General features: G+C 42.8%; 1 protein-coding gene across 1 annotated transcript in view; it reads right to left on the bottom strand.

Annotated features, from left to right (window-relative positions):
* The window catches only part of LOC113175636 (uncharacterized), a 34,623-nt gene extending 20,166 nt beyond the window's left edge, over positions 1 to 14,457 (bottom strand). Inside the window, 2 exon segments of the mRNA XM_026379941.2 lie at positions 4,975 to 5,059; positions 14,302 to 14,457. The gene's annotated coding sequence lies outside the window, so the exon portion shown is untranslated.
* Positions 14,458 to 22,923: the final 8,466 nt, after the last annotated feature.

Raw genomic sequence — 22,923 nt, 5'->3', positions numbered from 1 at the left:
GGAACTCCATGCTGCTTGCCCCACCCTATGTTGTCCCCCGCTCATCTCAAAGCACCAAGAGTGGTTCTCACCATTTTCCTTAGAGGAATAAAGAGTCCCTAAAATTAGAGGGGAGAATGAAGCAAGAATTACGGACAGGCAATCAGTATAGAATGTAATTGGCTGAGATGAAGAAAATGGAGGCTTGTTTAGGTCTAGAAAGTTGGAGACCACCCCTGGGAGATTGGAGATTTAATGTATTCAGAGTCTTTTGATTACAAATATTACTTGTCCATACTGCCCTTTCCAGGAGATTGTTGATAAAGCACACCCTGAGCACAAGGGGAGCTGCTAATTCATGCCCTCTGGGCTTCTTTCAGCCTGGATCACTTCATTTGGCCCTCCACCTGCTCATCTACTTCCCACCTTTTGGCCATCCCACTAGGCATCTCCTGGGCCTAATCACATACACAGAAAGGAGACAGATACAGGGGAAGACAGCAGGAGAACAAAGAAAATCTAAAATGCATGAATGGGGCAGGACACCCTCACTTCTTGGGATACCAGGATACCAACTATGGCCCCCTTCTCCCTTCTGGGAGAAGTCTCTGTTACTATTTTTTAAATAAAACCTACTTTCTATGCATGCCTCAATGCTTTTCTCTAATGTTCAAGCCTCAATCCTTGAGGAAGCAGAACTCATCACTGATAACTGGTGGTATCCATAATAAAAAAATCCTCTGATAAAGAAAGCCCAAGACTACGTGGATTCTCAGCTGTTTTCTACCAGACTTTTAAACAACTAATACAAACACTCCTCAAATTATTCCATAGAACATAAAAGGATGGAATACTTCTAAATTTATTATATGAAGTTAGAATTACACTCATACCAAAAAAGATTAAGGACACATCAAACAAAAAAAAATTATAGACCAATATACCTAATGAACTTAGATAAAAATTAATTGAAGAAATAGAAACAAGTTACATTCAACATATTAAGAGGATTGTGCATTATGATCAAATTGGTTTTATCCCAGGGTAGAAAGGATATTTTGTTTTGTTTTGTTTTAATTAGTCATACATGACAGTAGAATGCATTTATGCACTATGATATATCATACATAGATGAGATACAATTTCTTATTTTTCTGAGTGTACCTGTTGTAGAATCATATTGTTCCTGCAGTCTCATTTATACATTCAGTAATAATGTCTGTTTCATTCTACTATCTTTTCTATCCCCACATCCCCTCCCCTTCCCTCCCATCATTTCCCTCTACCTAATCTAAGGCAATGCTATTCTTCCCTAGTGCCCCCCCCCGCCTTATTGTGAATTAGCATCCATATATTAGTTAAAACATTCGGCCTTTGGTTTTGTGGGATTGGCTTATTTCACTTAGCATGATATTCCCCAACTCCAACTATTTACTGACAAACTCCATAATTTTACTTTTCTTTAAAGCTGTGTAATATTCCATTGAGTATATATACCACATTTTCTTTATCCATTCATATATTGAGGTACACCTAGGTTGGTTTTATAGGTTAGTTATTGTGAATTGAGCTGCTATAAACATTGATGTGGCTGCATCACTACAGTATGCTGATTTTAAGTCCTTTGGGTATAAATCAAAAAGTGGGATAACTGGGTCAAATGGTAGTTCCATTGCCAATTTTCTGAGGAAACTTCACACTGATTTCCATAGTGGTTGCACTAATTTGCAGTCCCACCAGCAGTGTATGAGTGTACCTTAGAAGGGATGTTTTAACATAAACAAATCAATAAAAGTAATTCACCACAAAAATAAAATTTGGGAGTTGGGATTGTGGCTCAGTGGTAGAGCACTTGTCTAGCACACGTGAGGCACTGGGTTTGATACCCAGCACCACATAAAAAAATAAAAAGACAAAATAAAAATATTGTGAACATCTAAGACTAAAATTATTTTTTAAAAAAATAAAAATAAGGGGAAAAACCTTAGTCATCTCAATATACGCAGCAGTAGGCTTTGACAAAATCCAGCCCCCATTCATGACAAGAACACTGAAAAAGGTGAAGACAGAGGAATCTTTCTCAACATGATAAAGGCCATGTACCACAAACCCAACATCTCAGTGAATGGAGGAAAATTGAAAACATTTTCTCTAAATCTGGAACAAGGATGCTCACGCTCTCATTCTTATTCAATATGGTACTAGAAATTCTAGTCAGAGTAATTAAGCAAGAGAAGGAAATGGGCAAAATTAGGAAAGGAAGAAGTAAAGTCATCACTGCAAGTGATATAATCTTAACTGAGAAGACCACCACCAGAAGTTCCACCAGAAGATTGTTAGAGCTAATAAATAAATTGAGCAAAGTAGGACTGGGGTTGTAGTTTAGCGGTAGGTAGAGCACTTGTCTACACAGGTGAGGTACTAGGTTCAATCCTTAGCACCACATAAAAATAAATAAAGTAAAGGTTTTGTGTCGAACTAAAAAATAAATAAATAAAATTTTTTTTTTTAAATTCAGCAAAGTAGCCGGTTACAAAGTGAACACACAAAAACCAATAGCTCTCTTGTACACCAATAATGAATCTGCAGAGAAGACATGGGGGACGTCAATTCCACTCAAAATAGCCCCTTGTAAACAAAATTTAAAAAACAAATAAACGTAACCAAGAAAGGAAAAAACCTCTATAAGGAAAATATGAAACACTGAATATGGAACAGTTCTGAAGAAACGAGAAGGTGGAAAGACCCCCACGTTCATGGATAGGAATAATTAATACTGTCAAAATATCCACACCATGAAAGGCACTATATAGATTCAGTGCAATCCCCATGAACATACTAAGTACTTTACAAACGAAAATTGCGTGATACTTCTTTTAGTCAGCTTTTTTGCTATGTGACTATATTTTGGATCTGACCAGAACAGCTATGGAGGAGGAAAAGTTTATTTGAGGGCTCATGGTTTCAGGGGTCTTAGGCCCAAGAAGAGTGGCCAATTCCTTGGGGCACCAGGTAGAACATAGTGGAGGGAGAGTGTGGCAGCGGGAAGTAGCTTACATAGTGATCTGGAAACAGAGAGTCTCCTTTGGCCAGATACAAATACATACCCACAGCCATGCTCCAGTTCCCATACAATCCAGACACACCCTACCACTTCAGTTTCCATTCAGTTAATCCCTATCAGGGGATTAATTCACTGATCGGGTCAAAATTCTTACAACCCAATCATTTCTCCTTGAAACCTTCAAGCACTGGCTCACGTGTGAGCTTTTGGGGGACACCTCACATCCAAACCATAATGGTACTGGCAAAAAAAACAGGCACAAGGACCAAAGGTACAGATTAGAAGACACAGAGAAAAACCCACTTAGATACAGTTATCTGATCCCTGACAAAGATGGCAAAATCAGACACTGGAGAAAACACAGCCCCTATAACCAGTGGTGCTGGGGAATTTTGTTACCCATACATAAAAGAAAGATGAAACTAGACCCTTTCTCCCATCCTGCACAAATTCAAATGCAATGGATCAAAGACCTGGGAATCAAACCAGAAGCTATGAAACTCCAATAAAATGCAGAGTCTGAGGCATGATGTGGGAGCCCCAGGCAGTGAGGACATGCATGACATGAGATAAAATAGTGGCTGAGGACACAGCATACAGTACAGTTTCCAAAGGGAAACCTCTGCTCAGAGACACTGATATAGCGTTTGTGTCTAGGAAAGAAAGGCATAAGTGCTTCTTTTAAAAAATTAATATTTTCTTCATTACTTTCTGTCTTTCTTCATTCCTTCTGTTAGAAATGGCAGTTGTCCTGGGCAATAAGACACACCTTGGAGGTAGCTGAGCAAGGCCAACTTTACTTCAGCAGAAGGCATGCTACCAAACAAAGTCTGGCAAGCAAGCACACCTGGTTTGGCAGGCAATCCACCTTATTTATCCCTGACACAGCACTGACCCTTGCTCTGCAGAAGGTGCTTGGGTCAAGATCAACACAACTGGCTAATTTCAAATTACAGAAGGGAAGGACTATAGTTAGGTCTGGATCACTCAGGACACTACAGCATTATGATTGGAAGTCTGAAAACAAAGGAGGATTATAGATGGGGGTGTGACCAGGGCCAGGGTATACACTCCTGCCCACATGTGGATACATGCTGTACATGTAGGGCAGTTCACAATGGCTACATTTAAAAAAAAAAAAATATATATATATATATATATATATATATATATATATTTTTTTTTTTTTATTGTAGATGGACACAATACCTTTTATTTTGTTTATTTAGTTGTTATGTAGTGCTGGGAATCAGACCCAGTGCTTCACACTTGCTAGCTACACAAGTGCTCTACCACTGAGCTACAACCCTAGCCCCACAATGGCTACACTTTAACCATAAGGTTTATAAATGAAATTGGCTCTACCTAACTATACATTGTGAAATTTAACTTTTATAGACATTTTTTTAAGTCACATATTAGGAAACTCACCAGACTACAGATCAACTTTTATTTTTTTCCTTTGTCTTTGGTGGTGCTGGGGAATGAACCTGGTGCCTCCAGCATGCTAGACAGGGGCTCTACCACTAAGCTACTGCCCCAGTCCTACAGGTTTAACTCTGACAGGAAAGAATATTAACCTTACACTTCCTTCCTTCATTTTTCTCTTCATAAGTCCTTTTAAAGTGAAGTTCCAGGTGATTCTAGTCTTTCCACTCACAGGAAATATTCACCCACAGTTAAAAAAAAACAAACAAAAAAACAAAAAAAAAAAAACAAAAACAAAGGAGGACTCTACCACTACTCAGGCTCCACAAATACTTCAAGTCAAACTGGCAATACATTCTATGCAAAGCCAGTTTTGAAGGAAGATAGAATGGTTTGTTTCTATTTTTCATCTTCAGATAACTAAAATGACAGAAAAGAAAACATATATGAGAAAAGGCAGCAAAGTGAGAAAGAACAGGCAACAAACGTGCAGATTTACTCACCTCGACAGAGCCCAAGTCCTGACACTCAGCAGCTGGAGAAGGAGCAGCTCTCTCAGGCCCAAGGGTAGTTCAGAGGCAGAGCAACCTGGAAAAGGTAGGAGTGACCCTCAATTTCAGCCTGTTTCAGGAACTGGAATATTATGGATTTGCTGCCAGCCCTAAGGAGGTCCAGGTATTAGAGGGAAGGTGGGTTGGAGACCCTGCTTCCTGCACATTTGGAATAGTATGAACAGGTAAATTCACTACTCCTGGGAGAAATAAAGGGGACTGAATAAAATAAAATCAATCAACAGGGAGGGCTAGGTTTGTGGCTCAGTGGTAGAGCACTTGCCTAGCAAGTGTGAGGCCCTGGGTTCAATCCTTAACCCCACATAAAAATAATAAATTCCATCTACAATTTAAAAAGATTTAAATAAATAAATAAACAGGGACTCTACATGCCACTCCTGCATTACACAGAACCCCAACTGATTCCAGATTCCCTGAAAACTTCCTGTGACTACTGTATACACTAGAGACCTGGCCTGTGGGAGCTGGCCCAAGGCCTAAAATAGACTGCACCCTGCAAGACACAGGGCAGCTCCAGACAGTGCTGACCTCAATCCAATAGGACAAACCAGAGGTTGAGGTCACACCACCCTGTCAAGTTCCTAAAGGGACTTTTTGCCCAAAGTCATTGATGAGGGAGGGGTCTGTGTCTAGGGAAGATAAGAACCAGAAGAAGCACAAAACGAACCCCTCCCTCTTGTAACATGGGTCCATTTTAAGCTTCAAAATAACCCTGTCACTGCAGTTTTTAAAAACTGACATTTTTTTTTTTCCTTTCTCTTCTCCCTTTCCCCCTTCCTAACCTTGGGGAAGCAAGACTACCCTTCTTCCCATCCTAGGCCAAGTTCCCTGTCCTTGAGCACACACACCAGACGTCTGCAGGGATGATGCCAGAAGAACTGAGAGGGGCTGGGGATGTGGCTCAAGTGGTAGCGCGCTTGCCTGGCATGCTTGCGGCCCGGGTTCGATCCTCAGCACCACATACCAACAAAGATGTTGTGTCCACCGAGAACTAAAAAATAAATATTAAAAATTCTCTCTCTCTCTCTCTCTCTCTCTCTCTCTCTCTCTCTCTCTCTCTCTCTCTCCTCTCTCACTCTTTCTTTAAAAAAAAAAAAAGAAGAACTGAGAAATAGCCATCTACCAAGTCTATGAGTGAATTATGGCCCCCAACAGGGCACCCTGGGATGCAGTCTTTGAACCACCCCTTTAAAAGTTCTCTGTTCCCCCAGGGGACAGATCCACAGACTCTGGAACAGTAGTCCCATGTGTTTCTTTTTTGAAAGGAAAAAAAAAAATCTTATTTTTTTTTTCCTCAGAGTCATGTCCTGTTACTAGACTGGCATTGGGAACAAACACAAACAAGCTTTTTAATAACTAACTGGAGTCCAGAGAAGGGTCAACAGCAGCCCCAGCTCTGGCTTCATGGGCAGGTCTGGTACTTTGGGCAACCCCCTTCCATGCTGAGACCTAAGCATCATAGTATGTTCCCCATACCAAGGGAAAAAAGCATGGAAAGGGCCTCCTCCATGGAATATCAATACGCCTACTATAAGAAAAAATCCAGAAAGCACCTCTGGGTACAAATGACAGTGGGGAACACACTTAAAGTTGATGGCTAATAAGGGATAAGGGATAATAATAAATAAGCCAGGTCAGACTCAACAATGACTTGTATTAAAACCCCTTGAATGCAACATTAAAAAAAATTAGGTACACTTCCTTTTATGTTCATTTGTTTTTTGGTACTGCAGATGAAACCAAGGGGCACTGAACCACTGAGCTCCATTCTGGGTCCTTTTTATATTTCATTTTGAGACAGGATATCACAAAGCTGATTAGGGCCTTGCAAAATTGCTGAGGCTAGTCTCAAACTTACATCTGCCTGCATTATCTTGCCTTGATGGGATTACAGGCATGTACCACTGCACCCAGTTTAGCACAGCTTTTCTATGTGCTGGATTGCCCAATCTCTCTCCTAGGACAAGATTGGTTTTGTGAATTAAATCCTATTGGGGTGAGATGGTTATCACACCCAAAAAGCAATGACTTCATATAAAAGTGCCAACAGAACACATGCTCTGCTTTCAGTTTCAATCAAGGAAAAGGAAATTACCTGATCTACTGGAGGTCTAGGAAAAAAGCCATTAAGGCTGAATGGAGCCTGCAAAGTGCAACCAATGTTATCCCAACCAACTTTTGTTTAGGAGTTGGTAACTCATCCCAGGAATAAATAACTTCCCCTTTTAAGAGAAGGCACTGATGGACATCCATTCTCTTCTGGACAAAATTTTAAAATACAGATTGTGCTAGTTTTTCCACTCTATAATGCATCTATTCTGCAGAGAGCTAAAAATAATATTGCTTAGAATATTCAGCCCACAATACCAAGTCCACAAACCCTACTGGCTCTGATGCCAGGCAACTAAGGCTGATTCATGATGCTAGACCTAAAGGATATATTCTTTTGCATTCTTCTGGAAAGGATATCCCAATTATTACTTGCTTTTCAGGGGCAGGGACCTGATACCAATGTTGCCTCCTTGCTGGACCATCCTACCCCAGGGATTTAAGACCTATTCTACTGTTTAATGTGAATCTAAAAAAAGACCTGTGAGAGTTACAGCCATATCAAAGAAGGCTTTTAAAATATGTGGATGATCTGCCTATAGCCAGTCCAACCATGAATACTGCCTTTAAACACTAAAGCTGCTGTAATCTATCTTGCCCCATGTGGATATGTGGTATCCACTAAAAAGTCTCAGTTTTGTAAACAGGTTGTCATCTGGGATTCTAGATTATCCAATAGACCCCAAGTTGATGTCAGGCTGTAAGCAGGCTCTCTTTTGAGAGTTAGAGAAGTCAGGAACCAGATAGTTATATGGGTATCTGGGAATGTCAGGACTCTGCCATGTTTGTTTCTAATTTTGGACTAATGTGGCGAAAGACCTGAAAGTCTTTTCCATGATAGATGCAGGTCAGGGTCACTCATAAAAATCTGCCCTAACTGGCTTTTTTACTGAGAGTCCCTGACTCTCTTAGGAAGATTTGGGCTATTCCCCCCCCCCCCAACTTAGCAGAATGAGGGCATTGCCACCTGAGGGTAACTTAAATTTTCAAACTTAGACAGCAAAGCAACATAACCACAGACTCCATCAAGGCCTACCTCAGCTTTCACTAGATGCTGTAAGATTCTCTATTTTTGTTTTGTTTTGTTTGGGGTGTTTTTTTTTTTTTCTGTTCCTAAAGTGGAACAGAAATAGAATCTTGGAGTCCATAATGCCAAGGCCATTCAAGAAGTTAAAACAAAGCCATGTCAGAGCCCTTAACTTGGTCCCTGCCTGATTTACAAAAGGTGTTCTGCTGAGAGCCACAGCCAAGTCGGAATGGCCCCTGGCATTTTACCAATAGTATTGGTTGAGAGGCAAGATTAAGATGATGCTGGATTGATTCAATTGTATATTAGACCTTTACTGTCTGCCTGGGCCCGCTACTTTGGAGTTCTCACGGGGATTCCTGGAGAGTTCACATTGGTTGGGGAAGTGCCGGAGGAGGGATTTCCGTGTGGTGTGTGCCGGGAGAAGGCCGCGTGCGTGGCGTTCTTGGGAGTTCAGAAATAAAGTTTGTTCCTGCTTCAGTGGCTTGTGATTTGTGCCCAGCCAGACTGCGGCAGTGTTCAGACTAGTAAAATAATGTCCAACTCTTATAGTTCTCTTAGACACTGGGAGACATGCTGTGACTAGGATGCCATCTGTCAAAACAGCTGGACCACACAGCAGAAGGCAGAGTACTGCCTGCTGGAAACATGGGGAGAGAGCAGGCCAGCCTGTTGGATGATCCAGATGCCAACTGCACATCACACTCACACCTCTCCTGAATGGGAACAACACAAACACTTTCCTACTGAGGAGAATGAGAAATGAGCCCAAAAAAAGGGGTTTCTGACTCCTAGGATAGAAGTGCCAGGTGGAGACAAAGTTGCCATGGGCTCCTCCTCCTGCCTGCACAAGCCTGGCCCCTGGCAGAGCACCTGCATGAGTACTTGCCATGGGAAGGAAGCCTTGCTGACCTTCAGCAAGTCCCAGCTGGGAGGGCCATGCAGCCACTAGACCCCAGCAAGTGTGTCAGAACTTTGCTGTGCACCAGAACAGTTCAAAGACTAAATGGCAGCCCATGTAAAAAAGCATGAGATGTAAAAGGGCACAGGACATGAAATAACTCAGGCTTTTGTAGACTGACAGGTAGAGCCTGCGCCCAGGTACGGAGTACCATGGGAAATGTCAGATATCTGATGTACTGGTAGATAGATACCTTCTCTAGGGGGGTCAAGGTTGATTCTTCCAGAACAGAAAAGTCTTTAGAAATGTCTAGAGTACTTTTGAAGGAATTGATCCTGACGTGATGATGGACAATCTCACTGCAGAACTGACTTAACAAGGGAACAAACATTGAATGGCCAATGAAAGTTATATGCATCCTGGAGACCCCAATCTACATGGAAAACAGAGAAGGTAAATCATACCTTTAAAAACACTGTGGCTAATATATGCCAGGAACCCACCTGCAATGGGATATGGGGTTGCCAACTGCTCTTGATTTAAATCAAGCCCAGAAATACTATGTTAGAGACTTTGCTGGTATCCTGTGGAAGGGCAAAACATGGCTCTCACAAAGAGACCTAGACTAAAACAGCATTATGACAATCAGTCAAATATTTATTAATTGCTGAGTGAGTGGGCTTTCTCCAGGTCCCCATTAAGGTTCAAGTCACCTCTTCATCTGCTCCAGGGAAAGTCCCAAAAAGGAAAATGACACTCCATTCTAAGACACCATTCATCACCCAGCTTCAGGAGCAAACAGCTTAGGGATGTTGTAGCCCATTTCTCCACAGAAATGGGAGGTAGAAATTGACAATGGGAAATGTATAGGGGTCCACTTCATGCTGTGAACATAACCTTGTGGCTTAACTTAAGTGTATCAGAGATCCATTTCATACTGAACATAACCCAGTGGCTTATTTTAAATCTGACAATGTTTTTTTTCCCCACTTTATCTTCTCCCTTTCCCCTTCCATAATCTTGGGGTGACAGATTGCCATACTTCTCATCTTAACAGGAGTTAGCTGTCCTTGAGCTCACACAACACGGGAACCATGTAATTCAGACTTGCAACAGTGCCACAATATCTAAGAAACAGCCATCTCCCAAGTCTATGAGTAAATTATGAAACCTTACAGGGCACACTAGAATGCAGCCTCTGAATCACCTCTTTGTAACCTTCTGTTCCCCTCACATGACAGAATCACAGCCTCTGAAACTGGAGTTCCCAGTTTCTCCTCTGCTGGCAATGCAATAAATCTTTTTCTTTTTTTCCTCAAAACTATCCTCATTATTGGACTGCCATTGGGACATTGCCTGAAGTTTCAGTACCACTGTGTCTGTATGCTGACTCGACAGTTCCATGCGTACAAAATTTATGAAGTGTTAGCACACGGGAACAAAAGTGAATGAAACTGTCAACATAAAAAACAAACTTGAACATCTCAAGTCCCATAAGAACAGGGGAATACCAAGATTGGACACTGCTCAAAAACACTGGCCCACTTTAGGAGCCAGATGCAAGGCCAGAGGGCCAGCCACCCTGCTGAGAGCAAGTAACCACAAACTGGGACTCCAATTACCCCCTCCACAAGTTCAATGATTTTATTTTTAGCAAAGCACATCACTTATGTTTAGTTACTATAAATGATAAAACTCAGAACTGCCAAAAGGAAAAGAAACTGCCAAAGGGAATCCTAGGAAAGAACTATAAATGAAGAAATCCCCCTCCTCTGCATTCTGCTAGAGCAGTTCCTGCACAGACACCCCTTCCCATTATAACTCAGAAGATGCTCCCATGGCAGATACACACCTTGATCCAGAAAATCCCTCCCCTCTTTTTCTCCTCATAAGCAATTAGCTGAACAAATTTCTCTTCAGGGATCAGAACAATTCCTTGTTAATCAAACCGGGCTAAAGAGTCTCTCCTTCCTCAAGGACTCTGAAATTTGACTCACTGGCAGCTGAACACAACATAGGACCCCTATTCCTGGCCCCTCCATAGAACAGGCTTACTTCCAGTGAAACATCCTCTGACCTGGGATCTGACCTGCCCCCATCCTCGCTGCCCTCCCCTCCAGCTTCTTCCTAACCCTGTTTGCCCCTCCCTAGGAAAGCAGCCCTTTTCTGCAGGAGCTGTGGGTGCTTGCAGAGCTCACCTGTGGTTCTCCCCCCTCCTGCAGTGCTCCTTAGAATAAGTCTAAGTCACTTATCACCCAAATCTGCACTTGTTTCATTGGACAGTCTGTGAACAACCCTGGACAATATCAACTGCACTCTCAGAAATGGCTTCTCCTTACCCTTCCCATCCAGTCCCCCATCACATCTGTCTGAGGACCCCAGGTTTCCAGAGCTCTAGAGCTTCTCAGTCTAAAGGGCTCCTTCCAGGGTTGGTGTGAGCAGCCTAGGCCTCTGCAGGGGAGGCTGCCCAAAGAGCTCTGACTGGACCTTCAGTGACCTCCTTTTGCAGGATCACATCTGGCCTTGGATTATACTTACTGGGATTAAAGATCTCTTCTTCTCAGTCACCTTTTCAATAGAACAGACTTGGTGTTTAAAGAACCCAGTAAAAACACTCATACTCTGTGTTTATGTTCATAGGAGAAAAAATTTTAAGCCACTTACATTTAATACTTCAGTAGGAAAATCAAATTTACCCATCTTGCTTAGAAAACGAACATGTTTTTTAATTACTATTTCCAATATCACATTTGGTAATCAATCATCACAGGTGACTGCTGGGAAAGAAAAACACTACCAAACAAGTTTTAACTAATGGATTAAAAGAAGAAATGTTTCCTTGTTTTTTGTCTGGATCTTTTTTTCCCCCTGACTTATACCTCGATCTTGCCCTTTAGGAATATTTCCTAATCTTTCAGCTTTATTAATAAGTTACATTTTACAATTAATGAAACACTGAAGCTAAAATAAGTGAACAAGTCTAAGACAACAAACCCGGGGAGCTGCAGTACCACTGGACACTGACCTGTCACATTCCAGCTTCAAGTCAGGCTTCTGTCACCAGGCATGTCCTCCCACCCCCTCCTGCTGCTGAAGACCTTTGTAGGGTTTTCCTTCACCTTCCTGGGGCCACTTTTCCCTCCTCTTTGAGATAACTGTTCTTCCTTCCAGCTCTGAGAATCCAGGGGGCAGGAACCATGTCTGTCATGTTACCTCAACACCAGCATTTCACTGCCTGACCTGGGTATCTCCAGCTGCTCCCCTCAGAATCTGCAGTCTACACCTCAGTCTATCCTCCAGGAGGAGCTAACCCAGGGCCTGAAATTACCTGCACACTGTCAGGCACAGGATGGCTGTGGGCACCATTTGGAAGCCTCAGGAAAAAAACAGGAAAGTACCTGAGGACACAGGACCCTAAAAGTGGCCTAAAGACACTGCAAAGGGGTCTCTTCCTGGGCAAGATCAAGAGAGGCATAAGTAGTTTTTACACTCAAATTCCAGGTCATTCCTCTCTGCTTTGCACTCCTGGGAGACATGCAGATACATAAAAATAAAAACAGACAAAACCACCACAAGACAAACAAAAAACCCTTTAAAAACTGGCATCCAGTACTCAGTGAAACTATGACCATTAAAACACTCTCCACTTGAATGCAGTCTTGGGAACAAATGTTGACACAGTGTGCCCTGGTGAGTGTGAGACACATGCTCACCTGTTCAACCCAAAGAATGGTCTGCAACATGCAGTAGAGCAGGAATCGAGGCATTTGCAAGATGTGGCACAGCCACAGCTGTGACAATCAGCATTTCATCCTAGGGCAGAAGGTCCCTCCCCCAGTTCCTCATTAGCTGAGGACTTGGGGCGGGCAGTGTCCTCTGAATGTCAGCTAGGTTTTACTGTCTCCTATTGGGTTAAAGAAATACACCTTTTCTTGCCCCACCTCCCTCTGTTCTCTGTGGCAGGAAGGTCTTCTTGGGGTCAATGTATTCTGGCACACAGTTCTTCTTTACCCAGTTACTATTTCTAAACAGAAAGTTTCTACCTCTGTTGGTCCAGATTGCCCCTTGCCTGACCTCATTTGTCAAGAGCTGTTTAGGTGCAGGGACTTTGATCTTCCATATCACAGGCAGTGGTGCTGTTGTGTGTTAACTGCTTGTAACCTTCCATCCTGCTCTTCTTACCCTCAGGCTACCATTCTTACATCCCAATTTTACATTTATGTTTAAATACTGTATTCAGAAAATGAACCCTTGACTTTCTATTTCTCACAAGATGCAGTTGGCATGAGGAATGCTGAGAGAGAATGGGAATTTTAAGGATTTGCTGCCAGCCCTTGGAGAAGTGGGGTTCTAGAATGGAAAATTGGTTTGAGATCCTACTTCCTGCACATTTGGAAGTGTCTGTGGGGAGTACAAGTTACTTCTGTCCAGAAAGGAGGGTCGATGGGGCCCCACTGGGGCCCCACTGCCACACTCAGAACACATCTGAAGATCCCATGACACTCTCCTGGGCTTGCGGTAGGTCACAATGGAAACTTGGGGACAGGGGCTGTGGCTCAGTGGCAGAGCGCTTGCCTGGCATGTGTGAGGTACTGGGTTCAATCCCAGCACCACATATAAAGACAAAAATTTCTAAAATTATTATTATTATTTTTAATGGAAACTTGGCAGCCTAAGCGCTCACAGGCTATGGCGTAGCACTCTGACACAACAGCAGCTCTGTGTACTGACATTTAACCTCAGGGTCGTGAAGAACCCTCCGCAGCAAAAGGAAAATTAAAACAACTGGGACTGAAGAACTCCCCTTTGGTCTTAGTGCAGTAAAAGTCCCTAAGTTGTGTGAGCTGAGTCCCTAGATTGAGGACAAGCTTGACCCCTTACAAAGAGGGCATAGCGCGCGTCCTCTACTAGAACTGACCAACTCCCTGGCCCGAAGTAACCCAGAGCTGCTACGTCTGAAAGTAAAGGCCCTGCTGAGCCCGGGGCTCGGACTGCGGAATTGTCCCCCAGGCCCTGGCGCCACTAAAGAGTGCTGCTTCCAGATCTCGGGTCCTCGAGCTCGTTTCCCACGACGTGCTCACCGCGCTCTCTGGGATCCGCTGCCCAGGGATGACCTGGGAGGTCTCGAACAGGGAGGGGTCAGGGACCAGCCCCGCGGGCCCAGGGGTCAGGGGCCCAGCGCCACCTGCCAGCCCGGACTCGGCCACACGCAGCAGCTCACCCGCAGGCTGGATCCCCACGGCAGGTGCGGACAGGGTGCCGCCAGTCCTCTGCACACACTAACCGGTGGGCCTCCAGGAGGACTCACTGTCCTCCCGGGGCTCACAGGCTGCGCAGATGCACCGGGGATTCGCGAGCAGCGGATGCCTGACCTGAGGAGGAAGGACCGGATGTGGTGAGGAAGAAAAGCCCTAGAGATTGCATAAGCCCGCCCTTCCTGTCTATCTGCGCACCTGATTGGACAGTCCTACCCAAGGTACAAGCATTATGGAGTGACAGTTATGTCATCCTATCCTTGGCTGAAGTGGGCCAGAGTGACAGGTACTTGGCCCAATCCTTTTCAAGCAGGATTTCCTTGCCCTGTTGGAACCTGATCCTCCCAGGAAACTTTTCTATTTCGCCTGGTGTAGAAGGCGATTTTTAAGTAGGACAACGAGTGTCCACGATATATAAAAATAAGTGTGCTGTTCACTGCTGAAAGTGTGAGAAATAGACAGTCCAGTGATCCATTTTCAGAATACAGTTTTTGCTTTAAGTGAAAAATGAGAGGACGTAGGAAAGGCAGCTGGAGGGGAGAGCTGGGTGGAAGGTACAGGCAGGTCCCGGGTGAAAATTCAGGGTCCTGACGAACAGGAGGTGAGAAAAGCCCCCACTAATCACCAAGGATAATGTACAACAGATAGCTAGCTCCTTTACCTCAGAGTTGGAAAATGGAAGATGGAGGTGAACCCAGATGGAATTTACAAGGAGGAGGGTGGTACTCAGGATGCATTTTCTTTTCTTTTTTTATTTGTTCTTAGCTATACATGACAATGGAATGCATTTTGACATATTATACATATGTGGAGTACAACTTCCCATTTTTCTCATTGTACATGATGAGGAATTAATTACATTTGTTGTGCATTCATATATGTACATAGGAAAGTGATGTTCCATTCATTCTAAGATATTTCCTATTCCCTTCTCCCTTCCCTTCTTTATGGTCCCCCAGAATGCCTTTTCATTAACCACTTCACAAATATTGTCTTTCATGCACTGACCAGAACCTGAAATGAGTTTTTCTGCTATGTGTCCCCCCTCCCCCAATGGTGAGTGTTCTGTTTCTTGTCATTTAAATAAACGCAGCTGCTTTAACTTCCTTTCCGTGATTGCCCTTAATTTTTTCCCCCCCATGGACTTTATTCTTCAAAATTCGCAAAAACAAGAACCCAGAACAAAGGCTGTAATGGCGGGGCGGGGGGTGGGGGCGCTGAGGCAGGAGGATCAAGAGTTCAAAGCCAGTGTCAGTAATGGTGAGGCTCTACAACTCAGTGAGACCCTGTCTCTAAATAATTAAAGTTCAAAAATGGGCTGAGGGGCTGGGGTTGTGGCTCAGTGGTAGAGTGCTCGCCTAGCATGCTTGAGGCACTGAGTTTGATCCTCAGCACCACATAAGTGTAAAATAAAGACATTGTGTCCACTTAAAACTAAAAAAATGAACTAAAAAAAAAAAAAAAGACCGGGATGAATGCTCAGCTCTCTATTCAGGAATGAAGTTTCACGCAGGAACAGGGAATGCATGGGTGAAATGATGCCATGGGACCCACTTTCCTGGTGGAAAATGAGCTCCGAGAACAAAGAAAGGCCCTGGGCTTATATAGATTATCCTATGAGTTGACTATCATGAGCAGCGCTATTGATAATTTCTTGTAGGCGGGTTGTCTTTGAACTCAAGTGTGTATTTTATCACACCAATCATCAAACATAAACAATTAATGCAAAAGTTGTTGGGTGTGCTGGGGCACCCCACATAGCACTCAACACACACTAATTAAACACTATATGTAAATCACTCCATACTAGGGCAATTAAACATGACAAACATATTACAGGATCCTAGAGCAACCACAAGCCCCAAAAGTACCTTTGATGCCATGTCACTTCTCTTAGTGGAAGAGCAGAAGATGATGCTGTCTGGTGGTTCTCTCCAGCCAGTGGTTGGATATCACAGAATGCAAGAGTTGATCTGGGGATGAACACCAAGGTGGCCAGTCTCACTGGTGTCCTCAGTGAAGCTCTTCAGTGTGGGAAACAAGCAATTTAAATACCATTCCAAGTTGGTGATTGGTTAAACCCAGTGAACTATGTCCGTTATGTCTAGTGAGATGATGTAATTGCAACTGGGCATGTTCTTTGTGCTTGTCCATGGAGCTGTGTTCCCTACCAATTGTAACTAGTCATAGCTAAGCATGGTCTATGGCTAGTGCTCCTTATAGCTCCTTATCAATTGAAAGCAGATATGACTAAGAATGCCAATGGCTGCTCTTCCTTATGGCCAGCAACTTATTGAGTCCCAGCATTGTAGGGAACAGAAGAGGCAAGGCACAGAAGATAGCAGGAAACAGTTTTATTTGGCTGCAGTCAGGTTCAGAGGGCACAACTTCAGCTGTAATTCATTAATCCCCTGAGCCTTGAATTCAGGTAGTTTCAGAACTTTATACCCAGCATGTAAGGAGAGGGGCTTAGAAGTTCACAGTCTGCAGAAGTTCACATAAAGTAGCTTTCCACATAAAGCAGTGAAAGTTCTGGGCAAGTTAACCTTTCAAGGACAACACCTGAGAAGGGGTGAGCTTTTTCTCCTCTTTCCTTCTTCCCCCTGTCAGTTGTTACCATGGAGCCCAATTGGTAACTTATCTTAGAAATGTAGACACCTCTGTGAAGCCCAGATCCAAGTTAGAGGCCTTGTTAAAAGATCTTTCATTTTAAATCATACTTTGCATTTGCAAACACACTTCTACAAACTTCTACTGGATGATTGTGAAAAACTAGTAAGGGAGCATCCAGCACTTGGAGTGCTGCTTTCTTCCAGGCCAGTGGCCAAGTAAAATAGAGCAATAGGAAGATAGGAAGTTTAACTACATTGATCTCTTGTTTAGAGACTCTTTTGCTGACAGTCCTAAAATCAGCCATGGTGAAGATTTCTGGAGAAGCCCAGTTAAGATTTTCTGTGGAGAAGGGGGTGCCACTATAATTCCCCCCTTTAATACTGCTTCTCATAACTTAATCCCTTAAATTAAAGAGCATCATTATGATCATCTTGGCTTAAAGCCTTATATAATACCAAAACCTTAGTTGTTCTCCTTTCAACAGTGGCTTCTATAGTGGATATAATAGTTTTAATGCACAGTGGAGCCAAACATGGGAACAATACACAGGTTAACAGCAGAATACCCACTATACCAATTAAGCTTTTTAAAATCTATCAAGAGTTGAAAACCATCCCCCAAAGCATGTTTGGGTCCCAAATTTTAATGCCCTTCCAGGTCTGAATTGGCACGTGTGCTAGTTTTCTTATGTTGGCTATATCCGTAACTGCTTGTCTATTGTCATCTATTTGGGTGCAACAATCTGAACTGTTGATCTGTCCACATATTCCTCCTTCTTCAGCCAGTAGGTAATCTAATGCTAAGCAGTTTTGATAGATAGCTGCTCACATCTGGGTCTGCTGTGTGGCTATGTGGTCAAAGCCTGTGGCAGTCTGATTAGTAATAATTTCTAGTATAGCTTGTAAGTGGATAATTCTGTTCAACATGCAAATAGGAATCCTAGAGCTCCAACTGCCATCTTGTGCCCTGGTAGCAGGAGCATAAGTGGCAATAATCCTCTGGGGTGGTCACTCATCTTTACCCCAAGATTGGTGACCTCCCAGATCAAGCCCTTGCCCAGTAGATCTCTTTTTTCTTGGCCCTAGATCCTCATCAACAGGATCCCTAGGTCTTTTCCAGTTGCATTGGGCAGTAGGGAAAACCCAGGTTTAATAGTACAAACTGTGCAGGTCCCCCTCCAGTTTGTTGGGAGTTGGGTATATGCCACAAATCCAAAATAGTACATCAGATGCTTTCCAGTTAGAGGGAGCCAGATTACTCCAGAATTTATGGATGCCATAAAAATACTGATTCTGTTAGTGTCTGGACACATACAGTTAAAAAGAATTTGTTTCTTATGGGGCTTTTTGCATATTAGGCCCTAATCCCCAGGGTTATCTTCCCAAAACCAAGTAGATTACTCTGGCTAATGGGTGGAATTCCAAAACAATATTTTATTACGTGGGGTTTCACTAACCCATAGGGTGTGGTGGGGTCCAACTCTGCCAATACATTCTTCACCAAATCTTAGCCTTGGGGCCTTTTACTCTTTAGTTCCTGGGTCTTATTATACAGAAGTAGAAAATAAGTATCTAGACTTATTCTTGTCCAGAGCCATTCTTCAATCATTAGGGCCCCTCCCCAGATCCAACAATTTTTAACCCCAAGGTTTTTACAATTCTTTTTTGATAGGTCCAGAAAGAGACTTTTTTTCTAAGGGAGGAAGGTTGAGATTTGGGCTTAACTCCTCATATAGTTTAGAATTAGGTTTAGGGCTTATGGTAGGTCTCAGGGCAGTTGGTTTTGGATCACTTTTTATAAATTTCTTTCATGTCAGCAGCTGGGAGTCCAGTGGCCAGCAATACTAAATTCCACTGGTAAAGGGGAAATTTATTGGACAAGTTATACTTCCCTTATATTGAGATTCAATCCAAGCCATGGGGACTCTTTTTCCTTTTCAGAGACAAAGAGTCATCCATCTATAGCATTCCTCTGGTGGGACAGGTCCTAAATATATAGTTTTTTTTTTTAAACCACCTCTTGGTTATAGTAGATTGGCCTGACACATGGTTCACGTGATCTCCACTGTTGGGGTAGGAGTAGGCCAAGCCCCTCAAGATTATCAAAGGAAACCACACTAAATGATAGACTAACATTTTGGTTAACATAGGTTAAACAGTGTAAGTTAACAAAATGAAACTAATAACACCAAACAAATCCTAGAAAACTTATATAAGCAATAAAAAAGTATAAATGAAATTTTGTTACCCAGAGTCCAGTCAGTAGGAGTTACTGTTATCAAACCAGTAGCAAAAACAAAAAACAAAAACAAAACAGAGAACTGAGTATATATCTAAAAGCAATGCATTACGCTATGAGAACTATCTTAGAGGCTAAAAGAGTCCATTGGTCCTGGTGGGAAGTTTATCTTTTGCTGTATGTTGATCAGCTAGTTCCTCCTGTGTGGCTGAAACAGGGCCATAGTCTCCTCAAGCCTCCACTGTGCATAAAGCAGTCAGCTTCTGGAGTGGCTGGAGCAGGCTCTCGTCCTTCTGATCCTCAAGCTTCTCCTGTGCTCCTTTTTTTCCCAGATGGTCTGCTTCAAGGGTGAAGTAGTGTGTGGGGTGCACTCCCAGTCCACAGTTGCAGGCGTGAGTCTGATGTAGTGAATCCAGGGACCTATCTCTGCAACCTTTACTGCAGTCAGGGTGGATGAAACAACAGTGAAAGGGCCCTTCCAAAGAGGTTTCAGGAGGTTAATATTCCATTCTTTGACCCAGACTGAATTTCCAGTCTTGAAGGTGTGTGTATCTGTGGTCAAACTTACTGGCAATCTTTCTACAACCCATTGGTTAAGAACCTGTAAACTTTTCCCTAAGGCCCAAAGCTGTTTCTCAGGGTTAATTCTCTTATTTCTCTTAATTCTCCCTGTGATCCCTTGATAAGGGGGAGTGCCTCCTGTACATTATCTCATAAGGAGAGAATCCTGTCCTAGTGGCAGTGGATCAACAACAGTGTAATAGGGAGAAGTTTATCTCAATGTAAGTGAGTCTCCTGACAGTTTACCCAGTGGAGACTTTAAAGTCTCATTCATCCTTTTAACTTTATCAGTACTCTGTGGCCCATAGGCAATGTGTAAATTCCATCTGATGTTTACATATAATTTATATATAATAGTGGAATGCATTACAACTCTTATTACATATATATTACATATACAATTTTTCATATCTCTGGTTGTATTGTTAGACCAGGACACAAGAAAAGAACTGACTCCAATTAAAATCAAATTAAAGCAAGCTTATTATTTCGACCAGCCGGGCTGCCTCTCCCCACAAAAACTGCGGGAACAAGACAGCAGCCGCAGCTTTCCTGCAGCCCAGCTTTATAGCCCAGAAAGTTACACAAAGGGGGTTTACAGATAACAAAACTCTGACGAGCATAACACAAATGGTAGTTTACATTTTTGCTGGCCCTGACATCAGAATTTATAAAGGTAATTAGAGCCTCAGACAGGGTCATTATCTGGCCAGGGAAGGCCAAGATTCGTGAGGCATCACTAAAGTTTCAAAGAGGGCTGCTATCTGGTCAGAGAGCCCGGCATGGGTGAGTTCAAGGCTCGGGCAGGCATTCCAAGCAGGTTCAGAATTTGCAGTAATTTATAGTAAAGCCGAAATTATCTTTTCATGGCTTTGTGGCGAGATGGCTCCCAGTTTTAAGAGAAAATCAGGTTGGGTTTATCAGTATACATAGTATACTCACATCAATTCATGTCCTCATACATGTACTTTGGATAATAATGATCATCACATTCAGCCATCATTAATAGCCCCTGCCTGCTCCCTTTCCTTCCCACCCCTCTACCCTATTTAGAGTTCCTCTATCCCTCCCATGCTCCCCCACCCTATCCCATTATGAGTTAAGCTTCCTTATATCAAATAAAAAATCAACATTTTTGGGGGGGGGGATTGGCTAACTTCACTTAACATTATTTTCTCTAACTGCATCCACCATCTGATGTTTAAACTCTCGGCCAGTAATTGTGTCACCTCTGCCACAAAAGCTGGCCCAATAGTTATTGTGATACCAAATCTGGGAATAATTTCCCGGAGGAACATCCTGGCTACTTCCATAGCCTTTTCAGTATGGGTTGGAAAGGCTTCCACCCAGCCAGCATATGAGCTCACAAAAACCAAAAGATATTTATAGCCCAGTGAGCGTGGTAGCTCAGTGAAGTCTACTTCGAAGTCTTCAAAAGGTTCTTCTCCAATAGTTTGGATTCTTGGTGGAAGCTTTGGCCCCTGACAAGAACTGTTGTGAGCACAAACCTCTCATTGTTCACAGATCATCTGGGTGGTGCTTGTGAGCCAGAGGGACATAGAAATGCTGACTCAGAACTGTCTCAAGTGCTGTATATCCAATATGGGTTCCCCTGTGGAACTGCCTGATAAAGGCTGGGGCTAGAATCTCCAGGACGGCTATGTGGCCATCAGAAAATCTCCACCATCCCCCTGGGGGATTAAATTCTTTCTTTAGTCTTAAACCAATTACTTTCATGCAGGGAATATTTTGCCTCCTATTGTGTTAGGGGGTCAGGCAGAAGGGCAGCATTTAAATCTGGGACTGGATTCTCTTCCTGTTTCTCCCAGGCAGCTACTCTTAAAGGCTCAATTAAGTAAGCTATGTCAGGAGGCTCACTTACATTGAGATGAACTTCTCCCTATTATACTGTTGAGGATTAGATCTTCTCCCACTAGGAGGACTGGATTCTCTCCAGTTACCCTGAGCAACCACAACATTTCCTCTTTGATTACCTTGGCAATGCATAACTGCAACTATCCTAGGAACCCACACTGCACCCAAAGTTTAAGGATTTCCTTCCCATACTTTATGCCTTTTCCTCCTGAGTTAATTAGCCCCTTTTCTTTTTCTTTTTTTTTTTAAGAATATGAGCTCATGACATATTATGATTAAAATATACAAATACTTTTAAACTTTATCTCAGTAGCATTATACAAGGAATTAGTCAATTGGCAAGTTCTCTGATTTTACATAGTGAATTCATTGCAGTATACCCACTTCTTTTAGCCTTTTTTTAAATTAGTTACACATGACAGTACAATGCTCTTGACAATTCATACATTTGAATCAAATGGGGTATAATTTCTCATTTTTCTGATTGTACAGGTTGCAGAATCACATTGGTCATGCAGTCACCTATATACATGTAAATACATGTAAATCTTGGACTGGCCAGTAATAATCAGTTCCTGGTTTCTGGACAGGCAAAGGAAATGTATTCCATGGTGATGGGCAAGGCCTGAGAATCCCATGTTGCAAAAGTCTGATCAAATGTTTTTATTTTTTTAAAAATAATTGTATATTCTTTTTTTAAGAGAGAGAATAGAATTTTAATATTTATTTCTTAGTTTTCAGTGGACACAACATCTTTGTTTGGTATGTGGTGCTGAGGATCGAACCTGGGCCGCACACATGCCAGGCGAGCACGCTACCACTTGAGCCACATCCCCAGCCCTGATCAAATGTTTTTAAATTTTGAGTTGTGCCTCATGAGGAATATGATATTGTCTCAGGCACACTGGCATGGCTCCTGGTATTAATTCCACTATTACCTGGGGGCTAGTCCAGGTGGATTGTCCTCTGCCCACACTCCTGGCACTTGGAAAGGGAGATCTGGCCTCTGTTGTTGTGTCTCTACTAGGCTGAAGAGATGCCAGTCCTCTTCTTGAGGAATTGTGAGGGTTAAAATTCTTGCTTTAGGTTTTCCCAATGATAAGGCAGCCTGACCTCGTGCATCAAAGTTATTTGAGCCTGGAGTTTTCCTAGCAGCCTAAGAAAACTAGTTTTTCCTAGGCCCTAGTTTTCCCATCAATGGCACTGGGAAATCTGGCATGTACAGGATCTCATGGCTCATTTCATGGCCTGCTAAATTGCATTGCCAGTACAACAGGAAATGATGATGAGCTTTGTTGCTG

Source organism: Urocitellus parryii, chromosome 1 (assembly GCF_045843805.1).
Source record: "Urocitellus parryii isolate mUroPar1 chromosome 1, mUroPar1.hap1, whole genome shotgun sequence".
NCBI classification, from domain to species: domain Eukaryota; kingdom Metazoa; phylum Chordata; class Mammalia; order Rodentia; family Sciuridae; genus Urocitellus; species Urocitellus parryii.
The sequence above is the reverse complement of the archived record's forward strand: the minus strand, read 5'-3'. Positions and strand labels throughout refer to the sequence as shown.